Source organism: Mus caroli, unplaced genomic scaffold (assembly GCF_978045245.1).
Source record: "Mus caroli unplaced genomic scaffold, Mus_caroli_1 scaffold_6, whole genome shotgun sequence".
Classification (NCBI taxonomy): domain Eukaryota; kingdom Metazoa; phylum Chordata; class Mammalia; order Rodentia; family Muridae; genus Mus; species Mus caroli.
The window spans coordinates 102,820,809-102,836,128 of record NW_028227261.1 but is presented as its reverse complement, the minus strand read 5'-3'; the positions used below and the strand labels follow the sequence as shown (position 1 = coordinate 102,836,128).

General features: G+C 38.0%; 1 pseudogene; it reads left to right on the top strand.

Moving 5' to 3' along the window:
- The first annotated feature begins 13,799 nt into the window (after nt 1–13,799).
- Nucleotides 13,800–15,119, top strand: LOC110293303 (elongation factor 1-gamma pseudogene; annotated as a pseudogene).
- Nucleotides 15,120–15,320: the final 201 nt, after the last annotated feature.

The following is a 15,320-nucleotide window of genomic DNA, read 5'->3' as shown; positions in this document are numbered from 1 at the left end:
GTGGAGCATGTGTACTTTATACCGGTTGGGACATCTTCTGGATATATGCCCAGGAGAGGTATTGCTGGATCCTCCGGTAGTACTATGTCCAATTTTCTGAGGAACCGCCAGACTGATTTCCAGAGTGGCTGTACAAGCTTGCAATCCCACCAACAATGGAGGAGTGTTCCTCTTAGTCCACATCCTCACCAGCATCTGCTGTCACCTGAATTTTTGATCTTAGCCATTCTGACTGGTGTGAGGTGAAATCTCAGGGTTGTTTTGATTTGCATTTCCCTGATGATTAAGGATGTTGAACATTTTTTCAGGTGCTTCTCTGCCATTCGGTATTCCTCAGGTGAGAATTCTTTGTTCAGTTCTGAGCCCCATTTTTTAATGGGGTTATTTGACTTTCTGGTGTCCACCTTCTTGAGTTCTTTATATATATTGGATATTAGTCCCTGATCTGATTTAGGATAGGTGAAGATCCTTTCCCAATCTGTTGGTGGTTTTTTTGTCTTATTGATGGTGTCTTTAGCCTTGCAGAAGCTTTGCAGTTTCATGAGGTCCCACTTGTCAATTCTCGATCTTACAGCACAGGCCATTACTGTTCTATTCAAGAATTTTTCCCCTGTGCCCATATCTTCAAGGCTTTTCCCCACTTTCTCCTCTATAAGTTTCAGTGTCTCTGGTTTTATGTGAAGTTCCTTGATCCACTTAGACTTGACCTTAGTACAAGGAGATAGGAATGGATCAATTCGCATTCTTCTACATGTTAACAACCAGTTGTGCCAGCACCATTTGTTGAAAATGCTGTCTTTCTTCCACTGGATGTTTTTAGCTCCCTTGTCGAAGATCAAGTGACCATAGGTGTGTGGGTTCATTTCTGGGTCTTCAATTCTATTCCATTGGTCTATTTGTCTGTCACTATACCAGTACCATGCAGTTTTTATCACAATTGCTCTGTAGTAGAGCTTTAGGTCCAGCATGGTGATTCCAGCAGAGGTTCTTTTATCCTTGAGAAGAGTTTTTGCTATCCTAGGTTTTTTGTTATTCCAGATGAATTTGCAGATTGCACTTTCTAATTCGTTGAAGAATTGATTTGGAAATTTGATGGGGATTGCATTGAATCTGTAGATTGCTTTAGGCAAGATAGCCATTTTTACAATGTTGATCCTACCAATCCATGAGCATGGGAGATCTTTCCATCTTCTGAGATCTTCTATAATTTCTTTCTTCAGAGACTTGAAGTTTTTATTATACAGATCTTTCACTTCCTTAGTTAGAGTCACGCCAAGATATTTTATATTATTTGTGACTATTGAGAAGGGTGTTGTTTCCCTAATTTCTTTCTCAGCCTGTTTATTCTTTGTGTAGAGAAAGTCCATTGATTTGTTTGAGTTAATTTTATATCCAGCTACTTCACCGAAGCTGTTTATCAGGCTTAGGAGTTCTCTGGTGGAATTTTTAGGGTCACTTATATATACTATCATATCATCTGCAAAAAGTGATATTTTGACTTCATCTTTTCCAATTTGTATCCCTTTGATCTCCTTTTGTTGTCGAATTGCTCTGGCTAGGACTTCAAGTACTATGTTGAATAGGTATGGAGAAAGTGGACAGCCTTGTCTAGTCCCTGATTTTAGAGGGATTGCTTCAGGCTTCTCACCATTTACTTTGATGTTGGCTACTGGTTTGCTATAGATTGCTTTTATCATGTTTAGGTATGGGCCTTGAATTCCTGATCTTTCCAAGACTTTTATCATGAATGGGTGTTAGATCTTGTCAAATGCTTTTTCCGCATCTAACGAGATGATCATGTGGTTTTTGTCTTTGAGTTTGTTTATATACTGGATTACGTTGATGGATTTCCGTATATTGAACCATCCCTGCATCCCTGGGATGAAACCTACTTGGTCAGGATGGATTGTTTTGATGTGTTCTTGGATTCGGTTAGCAAGAACTTTATTGAGGATTTTTGCATCAATATTCATAAGGGATATTGGTCTGAAGTTTTCTATCTTTGTTGGGTCTTTTTGTGGTTTAGGTATCAGAGTAATTGTGGCTTCATAGAATGAGTTGGGTAGAGTACCTTCTGTTTCTATTTTGTGGAATAGTTTGTGAAGAACTGGGATTAGATCTTCTTTGAAGGTCTGATAGAACTCTGCACTAAACCCATCTTGTCCTGGGCTTTTTTTGGTTGGGAGACTATTAATGACTGCTTCTATTTCTTTGGGGGATATAGGGCTGTTTAGATCATTAACCTGATCTTGATTCAACTTTGGTACCTGGTATCTGTCTAGGAACTTCTCCATTTCATCCAGGTTCTTTAGTTTTGTTGAGTATAGCCTTTGGTAGAAGGATCTGATGGTGTTTTGGATGTCTTCAGGATCTGTTGTTATGTCTCCTTTTTCATTTCTGATTTTGTTAATTAGGATGCTTTCCCTGTGCCCTCTAGTGAGTCTGGCTAAGGGTTTATCTATCTTGTTGATTTTCTCAAAGAACCAGCTCCTTGATTGGTTGATTCTTTGAATAGTTCTTCTTGTTTCTACTTGGTTGATTTTGCCCCTGAGTTTGATTATTTCCTGCTGTCTACTCCTCTTGGGTGAATTTGCTTCCTTTTGTTCTAGTGCTTTTAGGTATGTTGTCAAGCTGCTAATGTGTGCTCTCTCTAGTTTCCTTTTGGAGGCACTCAGAGCTATGAGTTTTCCTCTTAGAAATGCTTTCATTGCGTCCCATAAGTTTGGGTAAGTTCATTTTCATTGAACTCTAAAAAGTCCTTAATTTCTTTCTTTATTCCTTCCTTGACAAAGGTATCATTGAGAAGAGTGTTGTTCAGTTTCCACGTGAAGGTTGGCTTTCTATTATTTATTTTGTTATTGAAGATCAGCCTTAGTCCATGGTGATCTGATAGGATGCATGGGACAATTTCAATATTTTTGTATCTGTTGAGGCCTGTTTTGTGACCAATTATGTGGTCAATTTTGGAGAAGGTACCATGAGGTGCTGAAAAGAAGGTATATCCTTTTGTTTTAGGATAGAATGTTCTGTAGATATCTGCCAGATCCATTTGACTCATAATTTCTGTTAGTTTCACTGTGTCCCTGTTTAGTTTCTGTTTCCACGATCTGTCCATTGGTGAAAGTGGTGTGTTGAAGTCTCCCACTATTATTGTATGAGGTGCAATGTGTGCTTTGAGATTTACTAAAATTTCTTTAATGAATGTGGCTGCCTTTGTATTTGGAGCATAGATATTCAGGATTGATAGTTCCTCTTGGAGGATTTTACCTTTGATGAGTATGAAGTGTCCCTCCCTGTCTTTGTTAATGACTTTGGGTTAGAAATCAATCTTATCAGATATTAGAATGGCTACTCCAGCTTGTTTCTTCATACCATTTGCTTGGAAAATTGTTTTCCAGCCTTTCATTCTGAGGTAGTGTCTATCTTTTTCTCTGAGATGAGTTTCCTGTAAGCAGCAAAATGTTGGGTCTTGTTTGTGTAGCCAGTTTGTTAGTCTATGTCTTTTTATCGGGGAGTTGAGTCCATTGATATTAAGAGATATTAAGGAAAAGTAATTGTTGTTTCCTGTTATTTTTGTTGTTAAAGTTGGCATTCTGTTCTTGTGGCTGTCTTCTTTTAGGTTTGTTGAGGGATTACCTTCTTGTTGTTTCTAGGGCGTGGTTCCTGTCCTTGTATTGGTTTTTTTCTGTTATTATCCTTTGAAGGGCTGGATTTGTGGAGAGATAATGTGTGAATTTGGTTTTATCGTGGAATACTTTGGTTTCTCCATCTATGTTAATTGAGAGTTTGGCTGGGTATAGTAGCCTGGGCTGGAGTTTCTGTTCTTTTAGTGTCTGTATAACATCTGTCCAGGATCTTCTGGCTTTCATAGTCTCTGGTGAAAAATCTGGTGTAATTCTGATAGGCTTGCCTTTATATGTTACTTGGCCTTTTTCTCTTACTGCTTTTAGTATTCTGTCTTTATTTAGAGCATTTGTTGTTCTGATTATTATGTGTCGGGAGGTATTTCTTTTTTGGTCCAGTCTATTTGGAGTTCTGTAGGCTTCTTGTATGTTCATGGGCATCTCTTTCTTTAGATTTGGGAAGTTTTCTTCTATAATTTTGTTGAAGATGTTTGCTGGTCCTTTGAGTTGAAAATCTTCATTCTCATCCACTCCTGTTATCCGTAGGTTTGGTCTTCTCATTGTGTCCTGTATTTCTTGGATGTTTTGAGTTAGGATCTTTTTGCATTTTACATTTTCCTTGATTGTTGTGCCGATGTTCTCTATGGAATCTTCTGCACCTGAGATTCTCTCTTCCATCTCTTGTATTCTGTTGCTGATGCTCGTATCTATGGTTCCAGATTTCTTTCCTAGGGTTTCTATCTCCAGTGTTGCCTCATTTTGGGTTTTCTTTATTGTGTCTACTTCCCTTTTTAGGTCTAGTATGGTTTTGTTCACTTCCATCATCTGTTTGGATGTGTTTTCCTGTTTTTCATTAAGGACTTCTACCTGTTTGATTAGGTTATCCTGTTTTTCTTTAAGGATTTGTAACTCTTTAGCAGTGTTCTCCTGCAATTCTTTAAGGGATTTTTGTGCTTCCTCTTTACTGTCTTCTACCTGTTTACCAGTGTTCCTTTGTATTTCTTTAAGTGTGTTATTAAAGTCCTTCTTGAAGTCTTCTACCATCATCATGAGATATGCTTTTAGATCCGTGTCTAGCTTTTCCGGTGTGTTGGGGTGCCCTGGACTGGGCAAAGTGGGAGTGCTGGGTTCTGATGATGTTGAGTGGTCTTGGTTTCTGTTAGTAAGATTATTACGTTTACCTTTAGCCATCTGGTAATCTCTGGGGTTAGTTGTTGTCGTTGTCTCTGTTTAAAGATTGGAGCAGAAGCTGTGTTCCACTCACCAGCAGTCTCAAAATCCTGTGGCTGGGGTCGTGGGTAGCTGGCGGGTGTCAGCCGACCCTGCGCTCTAGCTACCCTGGTGCTGGTCCAGCAGGAAGAGGCCTGTGGTCCTACTCAGGCCGGTTTTCTGCTTCCCTAACTAATGCAGTCTCAGGTCCCGCGCGCAATTGGATTGGAGCAGAAGCTGTGTTCCACTCGCCAGAAGTCTTAAGATCCTGTGGCGGGTGTTGTGGGTAGCTGGCGAGTGTCAGCCGACCCTGCACCCTAGCTACCCCCGGCGCTTTTCTGACTGGAGAGGCTTGTGGCCCTACTGAGGGCGGATTTCTGCCTCCCCAACCAAAGCAGTCTCAGGTCCCGTGTGATTGGACTGGAGCAGAAGCTGTGTTCCACTCACCAGCAGTCTCAAGATCCTGTGGCGGGGTCCTGGGTAGCTGGCGGATGTCAGCCGACCCTGAGCTCTAGCTACCCTGATGCTGGTCCGGCCGGAAGAGCCTAAGCTGGTTCTTACCACCTACTTCTTCACTCAGCTGCAGGCGCTTATAACTCCAGATCCAAGAAATCCAATATCTTCTTCTGGCCTACAAGGACCTGCACTCATGTGCACATACCCACACTCATATATACTTATTTAAAATAAAATAAAATCCTAAAATTCAAACTCTCAGCAATATATGATTTTAGAAGCTCTGGGACTTTTGAGAAGCCCATAGGATCTGCTCATTATAGGGGTAGCTGAGGGAATAAAGACATAGTTTTTTTGTTTGTTTGTTTGTTTGTTAATTTTCTCTCTCAAATGAGATAGCCAGTTTTTCTGTATTTTTTTCCATCACCTTGGTCATTCACTTAATCACACATGACCAGATATGAATGTGGGAAGAAAAACAATGGAACCATATGATACATTTATTTCTATAAGTATATAGGTCCTTATATAATGAATGTATAGAAGAGATTCTGGCAGGGATACATGTTTTACAAATAATCATAATAATAAAGAAACTGAAGTCAGTGTCACTCTAGTATCCACAATTGCACAGATGTCAATCACTTCTACCTATACATCCAAATTTCTATTGCCAAAGTGATAATTTCCATTTAAAAATATATTTATTTGATGACTTATTCACTGAGCTCACATGGTGATTTTAGATTTGTGACTGATGTTCTTATGTACTACGTCAGAAAACATTTTTAATATCCTTGTGTAGAGGAATTTAAATCTAGCAACATGGCTACTATAGCAAGGGATCATATCCAAGACCTACGTCTGTGGTATTCAGCTAGAATACAGACACACCACATACTTTTAATACCTATGGCTGGAATACAGACATTCCCTTAGTAAACACCTTTAAGGTAAGATTAGTTTATAGAAGGAAGCAGCCATGTTTGAAAGCAACAGATAATTGGGGGGTACAAAAAGTGACAAATCAGAAAGATTTGACAGAATGAGTTGGGGATAGGATACCTCAGTTCCTAGCATGTACTAGAGTTATTTGTCATAAGCCACTAACAATGTGCCATTCACGTTGTTACTTCTTTGAAGCCATCAAGCTATTCTCTCTGTACTCTTTGCCAAAGCAGCGTATAATTTCCATCATCTTTTCCATCTGGTGTTGGTTAAGATTAAATGAAAGCTTCACTCATACTGAAGAGGAAGGGATTGAATAAGTCATGATACATTTTGGATTGCCTGAGGATATCTGTCATATCATCAGTTGTCTTGATTTATCCCCCAACTCTGTAAGATATGTCATATCATTTTGAAATTGAAAAGGCCACAAGCACTAGCCAGTAAAAAACAAAATAAGTTTTGTTCCAGAAAGTCATAAACTAGACTCTTACCTTGAAATATATGAGCCTGGCATATAAATATATGTCCAATGAATTTACAGAAATGTTTCTGTGGTTAATACATGTATTTATGTTACAGTGTATTATATAAAATATGAACCTAATAAAGGATCAAATCTTTGGGTATCATATGGAAGAATGAATGAAACAATTCTAGGATACTTAACATCTTATTTAATTTTTTTAACATTAATCTTTCAAGCATTATATGTACTAATTGTGTAAAATTATGTATGGTAATAATCCACTGGGGAGCCATTCTTCATTAAGGGGTAGTATATAATATATTATTTCAATTGACTAGCTTGCTTATTCATTGTTATCTTATTTATTGATTGATATTTTCTTACAGGAGTATACTTTCTTTGTGAATAATGTCTCAACAGTGTTAACTACCATTGCATCTTTGAATGCTGTCAAATTATGATATTCAATAAGCACTCAATAAGCGTCTTTGAGTGATGATTAATGGGATAAAATGAAATTTCCCAGTAAAGTCTCATCTTTATTTTCTCTTTATTATTTTCTGTTGCTGTTTGCATTTTAAAATCCAAACTTTATATGTGGGGTAAATTAATGTAATTGATTTTTAAGCCTGGTTTGCCTTTAATAAACAAGCTCAAATCTATCTTAACTTTTAGTTGTTGTTTAAAGCATCAGCAGTATTTAATTAAAGTTGAAGTCACTGAGGGTTCAAAAGCAAAGCTGTTGTATCAAAACACAGTCTATACAGGTTCAAAACTGTATTTACCCCTGTGGGTTTAGTCCAAAAAGGCTAATGTACAAAGTGTTTGTCTTCTCTCGGAAGACAACACTCATTTCTATGATCTATTTCATATAATCAGACTACCTAAATGATTTTAGAAACAAGATTCCAACAGCATTTTTTTTCTCTCTTTCACTTTGAGCTAGAAAATATCCCAATCGTTTATCATAGGGTAGATCTCTCTGATATCGTATAGCAATAAACTCATGGCTAACATATGGTGTTATTTAGCTGTGTACCAGAAACTATTAATCAGCTGACAAGATGTCATTATAAAGGAAACATTCTAAACTGTGATTTTTCTTTACCCCACTTTTGGGCAACCTGCCAAATTCGCCTACAGCTGGTTCAAAGAAGGACATGTGTAAACAAAAAACAAAGTCTTAAATTATCAGTGGCATTTCATACATTTGATTTGTCATACTGGAAGCACATTGCTTATCAAAGTAAACATTGACTTTTAATGAGAAATTATACTATGGTTTTAATATATATGTGAAAATTGCCATGGATTCTTTGAAAACAGTACTTTCGACAATATTACTAACTACCAAGTTCATGTTCTCACTATTCACTGCCAAATACTATAGTACCCCTTTGTGGTGAAAGATAATAAGCTCTTAAAAATACAAATATATGAATGAGGGATCGGCACAAAGTAGAACTCACAGATAGTTCAGTACATTACAGTTCTCTTTTATCTATCAGGAAAAAGAAGTTTTAACCAAAACTGGAAATATTTATTGAAAAGCCTCTAAGCTAATGTCCACTTATCAGTGAGTGCATATCAAGTGACTTCTTTTGTGATTAGGTTACCTCACTCAGGATGATATCCTCCAGATGCATCCATTGCCAAAGAATTTCATAAATTCATTGTTTTTAATAGCTAAATAGTACTCCACTCTGTAAATGTACCACATTTTCTTTATCCATTCCTCTGTTGAGGGACATCTGGGTTCTTTCCAGCTTCTGGCTATTATAAATAAGGGTGCTATGAACATAGTGGAGCATGTGTCCTTTTTACCAGTTGGAGCATTTTCTGGGTTTATGCCCAGGATAGGTATTGCTGGACCTTCCAGTAGTACTATGTCCAATTTTCTGAGGAACCACCAGACTGATTTCCAGAGTGGTTGTACAAGTTTGCAATCCCACCAGCAATGGAGGAGTGTTCCTCTTCCTCCACATCCTCACCAGCATCTGCTATCACCTGAATTTTTGATCTTAGCCATTCTGACTGTTGTGAGGTGGAAACTCAAGGTTGTTTTGATTTGCATTTCCCTGATGATTAAGGATGTTGAACATTTTTTCATGTACTTCTCAGCCATTTGGTATTCCTCAGTTGAGAATTCTTTGTTTAGCCCTGTACCCGAATTTTTCATGGGGTTATTTGAATTTCTGGTGTCCTGCTTCTTGAGCTTGTTGTATATATTGGATATTAGTCCCCTATCAGATTTAGGATTGGTAAGAATCCTTTCCCAATCTGTTGGTGGCCTTTTTGTCTTATTGACAGTGTCTTTTGAGTGGCCCCATGTGTCTTGCAAACTTTATATGCCCCAGTACAGGGGAATTCCAGGGCCAAGAAGTGGGAGTGGGTGGGTAGGGGAGCATGGCAGGGGGAGGGTACAGGGAACTTTCTTTTGGGATAGCATTTGAAATGTAAATAAAATATCTAGCCAGGCATGGTGGCACGGGCCTATAATGCCAGCACTTGGGAGGCAGAGGCAGGTAGATTTCTGAGTTCAAGGCCAGCCTGGTCTACAAAGTGAGTTCCAGGACAGCCAAGGCTGCACAGAGAAATCCTGTCTCGAATAAACAAACAAAAAAAAAGGAAGAAAGAAAGAAAGAAAGAAAGAAAGAAAGAAAGAAAGAAAGAAAGAAAGAAAGAAAGAAGGGAGGGAGGGAGGGAGGGAGGAACAAAGAAGAAAAGAAAAGAAAATATCTAATAAAAATCAGAACAAGAAAGAAAGAAAGAAAGAAAGAAAGAAAGAAAGAAAGAAAGAAAGAAAGAAAGAAAGAAAGAAAGAGAGAGAGACAGAGAGAGAGAAAGAAAGAAAGGAAAGCCTCTAATCAACATCCAAGCTTCTGCAAGAGCACTTAGGATAACTGAGCTACATGCTACCTAAGGGAGATCTCTCATCCCTATCTCTCAGGAAATCAAATTCCTTGTCTTTAAGAAAAGAAAGAAAAAGATAACAGGTGTGTTCCTTCTTTGTTATGCTCATACATTTAAACAAAGTAGATCTTATTCACCCCCACTATCTCTTCCATCTCCTTTCAATTCCCCTCAGCCTCTGGAACCTTGTCCTACACCCAGTCCCCTTTCAATAACACTTGTTATTGTTTTCTCAAAGACTTACAAGTATTATAAATTTAAAATAGTTAAGCTACATGACCTCATATAACATTTAGAAAGATTTCAATCAAAAACAAAAGCACTGAAGAACAAAAGATCAGTATGGTCAGCATAGGAAGCCCTTGTGCTTTACTATATCAAAAACCATTGAGTCTTCTCATTTATCTCACCAGAAGGTCATACTTATGTCTCAAATGAGAAAATCCAGCATTATTTGTGTGTAATATTTTAAATGACCACTTCATTCAATTATGGCTAAGTCTCTTGATGATATAATACTCTTTACCTTCAAATCACAGGCATGAGCAGAGGAATAGAGATATAGTGGATTTGGAAGTTTCAGTGTCTCCAACTCAACTACACTGTGCAGTATTTGAATTAATGTTACATCTGTCTTACCTATATGCATCATGGTTATATATTTCTAAGTATTTTTCCAAAATCTACTAGTGGTATTCACATTTTAATACATCCTGCCACTACTTATTCCCTCACACTGGTTATGTATTTACAAATTTGCATATCCACTTTATAAAGTCAATGAGGAAACATTCTTATAACTTCCTCACAGCCTGCTAGATGCAGAACATATTAATTCAGAATACATTTGTATATATTAGCATGCTAAATATCCATACTTAAATTCAGACTAGCTAGTAGTGTGAACACTACTTTATTTATAATTTCTAGGTTTGAATTATGTTCTTTTTACTGAAATAAGACAATCCTTACTTAATGAGTTCTATCTAAAACTAATGAATTCAGTGTTAAATATAGAGCCACAGAGGTTGTTTACACTGATGATGTAATAAAATTAGTATTTCCTTAGTTCCTGGGGATAACGACTAAACTGTTTGTGAACAGACACAAGCAAATTAGTCTCCTGGAAAGGAAATAAGTGTAATAACGCTTCACATTTTCATGCATAGTAAACATTGGATTATTCCACCAAATGTATGTTAAAAAGAAGGCAATATCCAGTGGATTCAACAAATATTCATTGAATCGCTGCTATTAATATGTTTACCTATTAGGTGTTAATTTTCTCAAATATATCTAAATCCTATCTTCCGCCATCAAAGAATATACTTTCTATTGGGGAGCAGAAGACAAGGAATTTTTCAAATGAATCACAAGCATCTATTATTACAAAATTTGCCATTGCAAAGGTGTCATTAAAACCTAAAGCAGAAAAAGTTAACATTAAGTTGAGATTATTATGAAGGAATTTAATGAGCCAATACGTTTGAAGACAAGAGATGTCTTTGGGGTGTGAACATACAAAAAAAAGTCATTACATCACAGTTTTAGCTGGAGAAATGATATGAAAATGGAAAGTATTCCTGATGGATATTGGAATACTCTTTTGTGTATACCAATCCTTTCAATACTTTATTGCTGCTTAAAGAAAGATACCTATGTGTTAAGTATTATTTTAGAAATTTTGAATTTAGCAATGAACAAAATTCCAACAGCTTTTATTCTCTAAAATTAATTTCTACTATTGTAAGATAATAAACATTTAAAATATACAGATGTGAATGAATTATATCCAGGATGCCATAAAATAGAACTCACTAATCAGACAACCAAGTGCCTCTTGAGCTGCAGTTTTAACCTGTTAGATTTTATTTATTATTATTATTGTGAGTCTGTGTGTACACATGTGAATGTCTATTTATGGTGTATAGATATGGGTGTATGCTGTGACTGGACTTTGTTTACAAACATATACACATGCAGGCAAAGTAAAATATAATAGGAAAATTGAAATAGAAGTATATATAATAATGGAATATATTTATATTTTAAAGATTGTTTAGACTAAAGTGATGTTTTACCTAAGTATGCTCACTGATATGCCTGGAAAACATATCTTAAAGTCACCCAAAAATGTCCCACAATCCCACAAAGACACTTGTTCAACTATACTCATAGCAGCTTTATTCATATTAGCCAGAAACTCGAAACAACTGACATTTCCCTTGGCTAAAGAATGGATAAAGAAAATGTATTAAATCTACACAATGGATTACTATTCAACTATTAAAAACAAAGAGATCATAAATTTTGCAGACAAATGCATAGGTCTTGAGAATGTCATCCTGAGTGAGTTAACCCAGTCCCAAAAGTACATGAATTGTATGTACCTGTAAGTGGATATTAGCCAGAAAATATAGGATACCCATGCTACATTCCACAGACTCAAAGAAACTAAACAAGAAGGAAGACATGAGCTAGAATGCTTGAATCTCCCATAGAAAAGGAAATAAAACAGTCTCAAGAGTTAGATGGCCTGAAAAAATTGGGTGGAAGAGGGTATGAGAAGGAGAATGGAGGAGATAGAATCAGGTGTAGGGAAGGACAGAAGAGGTGGCCGACGGCCATGAGAATGAATGAAAATCTGCAACTGACAGGCATGGGGAGGTAGGGACCATCTCCTGGGTAGAGATAGTGACCTGGGATAAGTGAGGTGCCAAGTGGGGATGACCTTAGCTGTGACTCAGAGCACCGTGGAAATGAAACCTGAAGAGGCTACTTCCGGTTGTGAGGCAGGAATCCCAATGGAGAAATAGGGACACCAATCCACCCACAAAACTTTCAACCCATAACTTATTCTGTCTAGAAGAAATGCAAAGACAGGGATGGACCAGAGATTGAGGGAATGGCCAAACAATAACCAGCCCAACTTAAGACCCACACCATTGTCAAGCACCAATTCCTGACACTATTAATGATACTCTATTACACTTGCAGACAGGAGTCTAGCTCCCATTTGAGAGGCTCCACCCAACAGCTGACTCAGATAGATGTAGACACCCAAAGCCAAATCATGGATGGAGCTTGGGGATTCTTATGGAAGAATTGGAGGAAAGACTGAGACAACTAAAGGCATAGGAACTTCACAGAAGAACCAATAGAATCTACTAACCTAAACCCTTGTCATTCTTAGAGTCTGAACCACCAACCAAAGAACATACATTGACTGGACCTAGGCATCTACTCATATATGTATCAGATGTGCAGGTTAGTCTTCATGTGGATCCTGAACAACTGGAGCAGAATCTTTCCCAAAAGCTGTTTCCACTACATAGAATGTGTTCTTCAGGCTGGACTTACACGTCTGTTCACAGTGGGAAAGGATGTCCCTAGCCTCACAGAAACTTGATGTGCCAGGGTGGGGAGATAGCCAGTGGAGTCCCCACTGGCTCAGAGGAAAAAAGGAAGGAGGATAGAGAAAGGATTATGGGAGGGGTGACTGGGAGTGGGGCAGTGAGTGGGATGTAAAATGAATAATTAATAATATAAATAAACCTTAAAATATGAAAAAAACAAAATTAGTTAGAAATATAATAAAAACAAAACAAAATTCCATTCTTAAAATGATAGTACAACAAAAATAACAAAACATCTAAAGAGAAACAAGGTGAAGAAAGTCAGAAGAATTAATTGTTGAAGTTATAATTCAATCAAGATATATCAAGTTGTCTAATAATGACCGTTAAATAGGATTTTGATCCTACATTTCAAAAAGTGTTACATTTAATTTTGACATCAAGAAAGGTGTAGGAAGAAAACTATGTTTGCACAAAGTATAGAGATTTCATCTGGAAGAATCCCATGAAGAGGGAGAATGGTTATGATGAATACAACCTGAATCTGAACAGATTGACACAGGCCCCTATATGGTAGACCTATTAGAAAATGATATATGTTCTTTACCAGGTTCAAATACATGAGATGTAAAGTCTTATTCACATACCACAGAAATACTAAAAAACAAACAAACAAACAAAAAACAAAGGAGAGAAAGAATAGAAAGATCAAGACATAATCTAGAGACAGACTCAGGTAAAATCCTATCAAATTGGTGACAAGAAAGCTAGTCTGATTAATCTTTTTAAATTGTTAAAAAGAGCCCCTTTCTCTGCAGAATCACCATGGTGTCTGGGACCCTGGAACATACCCTGAAAACTGGAAGACCTTCAAGGCCCTTATCATTGCTCAGTACAGTGGGTCTCAGGTCCAAGTGCTCTCCACACTATTTCAGTTTGGCCAAACCAACTACACTTCTGAATTTCTCAAAAAATGTCCTGCCCTCAAGGTTTCAGCATTTGAGGTTGATGACAAATTCTGTGTGTTTGAGAGCAATGCCATCTCCTATTATGTAAGCAACGAGGAGCTGCAGGGAAGTACACCAGAGGCAGCAGCTCAGGTGGTGCAGGGGATGAGCTTTGCTGACAGTGACATCATTCCTCCAGCTAGCACCTGGTTGGGCATTATGCACCACAACAAACAGGCCAGTGAAAATGCAAAAGAGGAAGTGAAGCAAATCCTGAGGCTGCTGGACACTCACTTAAAGACATGGACTTTTCTAGTGGATGAGCGAGTGACACTGGCTGATATCACAGTTGTCTGCACCCTATTGTGGCTCTATAAACAGGTTTTGGAGCCTTCTTTTCCTTAACTGCCTTAACCAGTCCCAGTTCAGGGCCATCTTTGGGGAGGTGAAGCTGTGTGAGAAGATGGCCCAGTTTGATGCTAAGAAGTTTGCAGAAAGGCAACATAAAAAAGAAAACCACAAGGAAACAAAAGGGTTCATGAGAGGAGAAACAGAAGCCCCAGGCTGAGCAGAAAGGGCAAAAAAGACAGCTGTCCAGCTCCTGAAGAAGAGATGGATGAGTGTGAGCAGGCATCGGCTGCTGAGCCCAAGGCCAAAGACCCTTTCGCTCGCTTGCCCAGGAGTGTGTTGGATGAGTTTAAGCATAAGTACTCCAATGAGGACACCCTCTCTGTGGCAGTGCCGTATTGTTGGGAACACTTTGAAAAAGATGGATGGTCTCTGCGGTATGCTGAGTACTATTTCCCTGAAGAGCTCACCCAGACCTTCATGAGTTGCAACCTCATCACTGGAATGTTCCAGCAATTGGACAAACTGAGTAAAAATGCCTTTGCTAGTGTTGTCCTCTTTGGAACCAACAACAGCAGTTCCATCTCTGTTGGGTCTTCAGAGGCCAAGAGCTTGCCTTTCCACTGAATCCAGATTGGCAGGTGAATTATGAGTCTTATACATGGCAGAAACTGGATCCTGGTAGGGAGGAGACCCAGACCCTGGTTGGTGAGGACTTTTCCTGGAAGGGGGCCTTCACGTGAACAAAGCCATCAATCAAGGCAAGATCTTCATGTCTTGCCAGTCATCTAGCTGCCTGCATCTACCCTTCAAGGGAGATGGGGGGTCATTAAAGGAAACTCAATATTGAGAAGACAAGTTGTAAAAAGAAATATGTATATGTATACATATACATGAAAAGCATTTTATTTGTTATAAAATCCCAGCAAATTGGAAAGAGAAGTTATATTTCTGATAAACAAGATCAACAAAATTCTGTGGGGTAACATTGTGTCTTACAGTGAAAATCTGAACGGTAAGCTCCTCCTTGAGGGATAAAAAAGGATTTCTG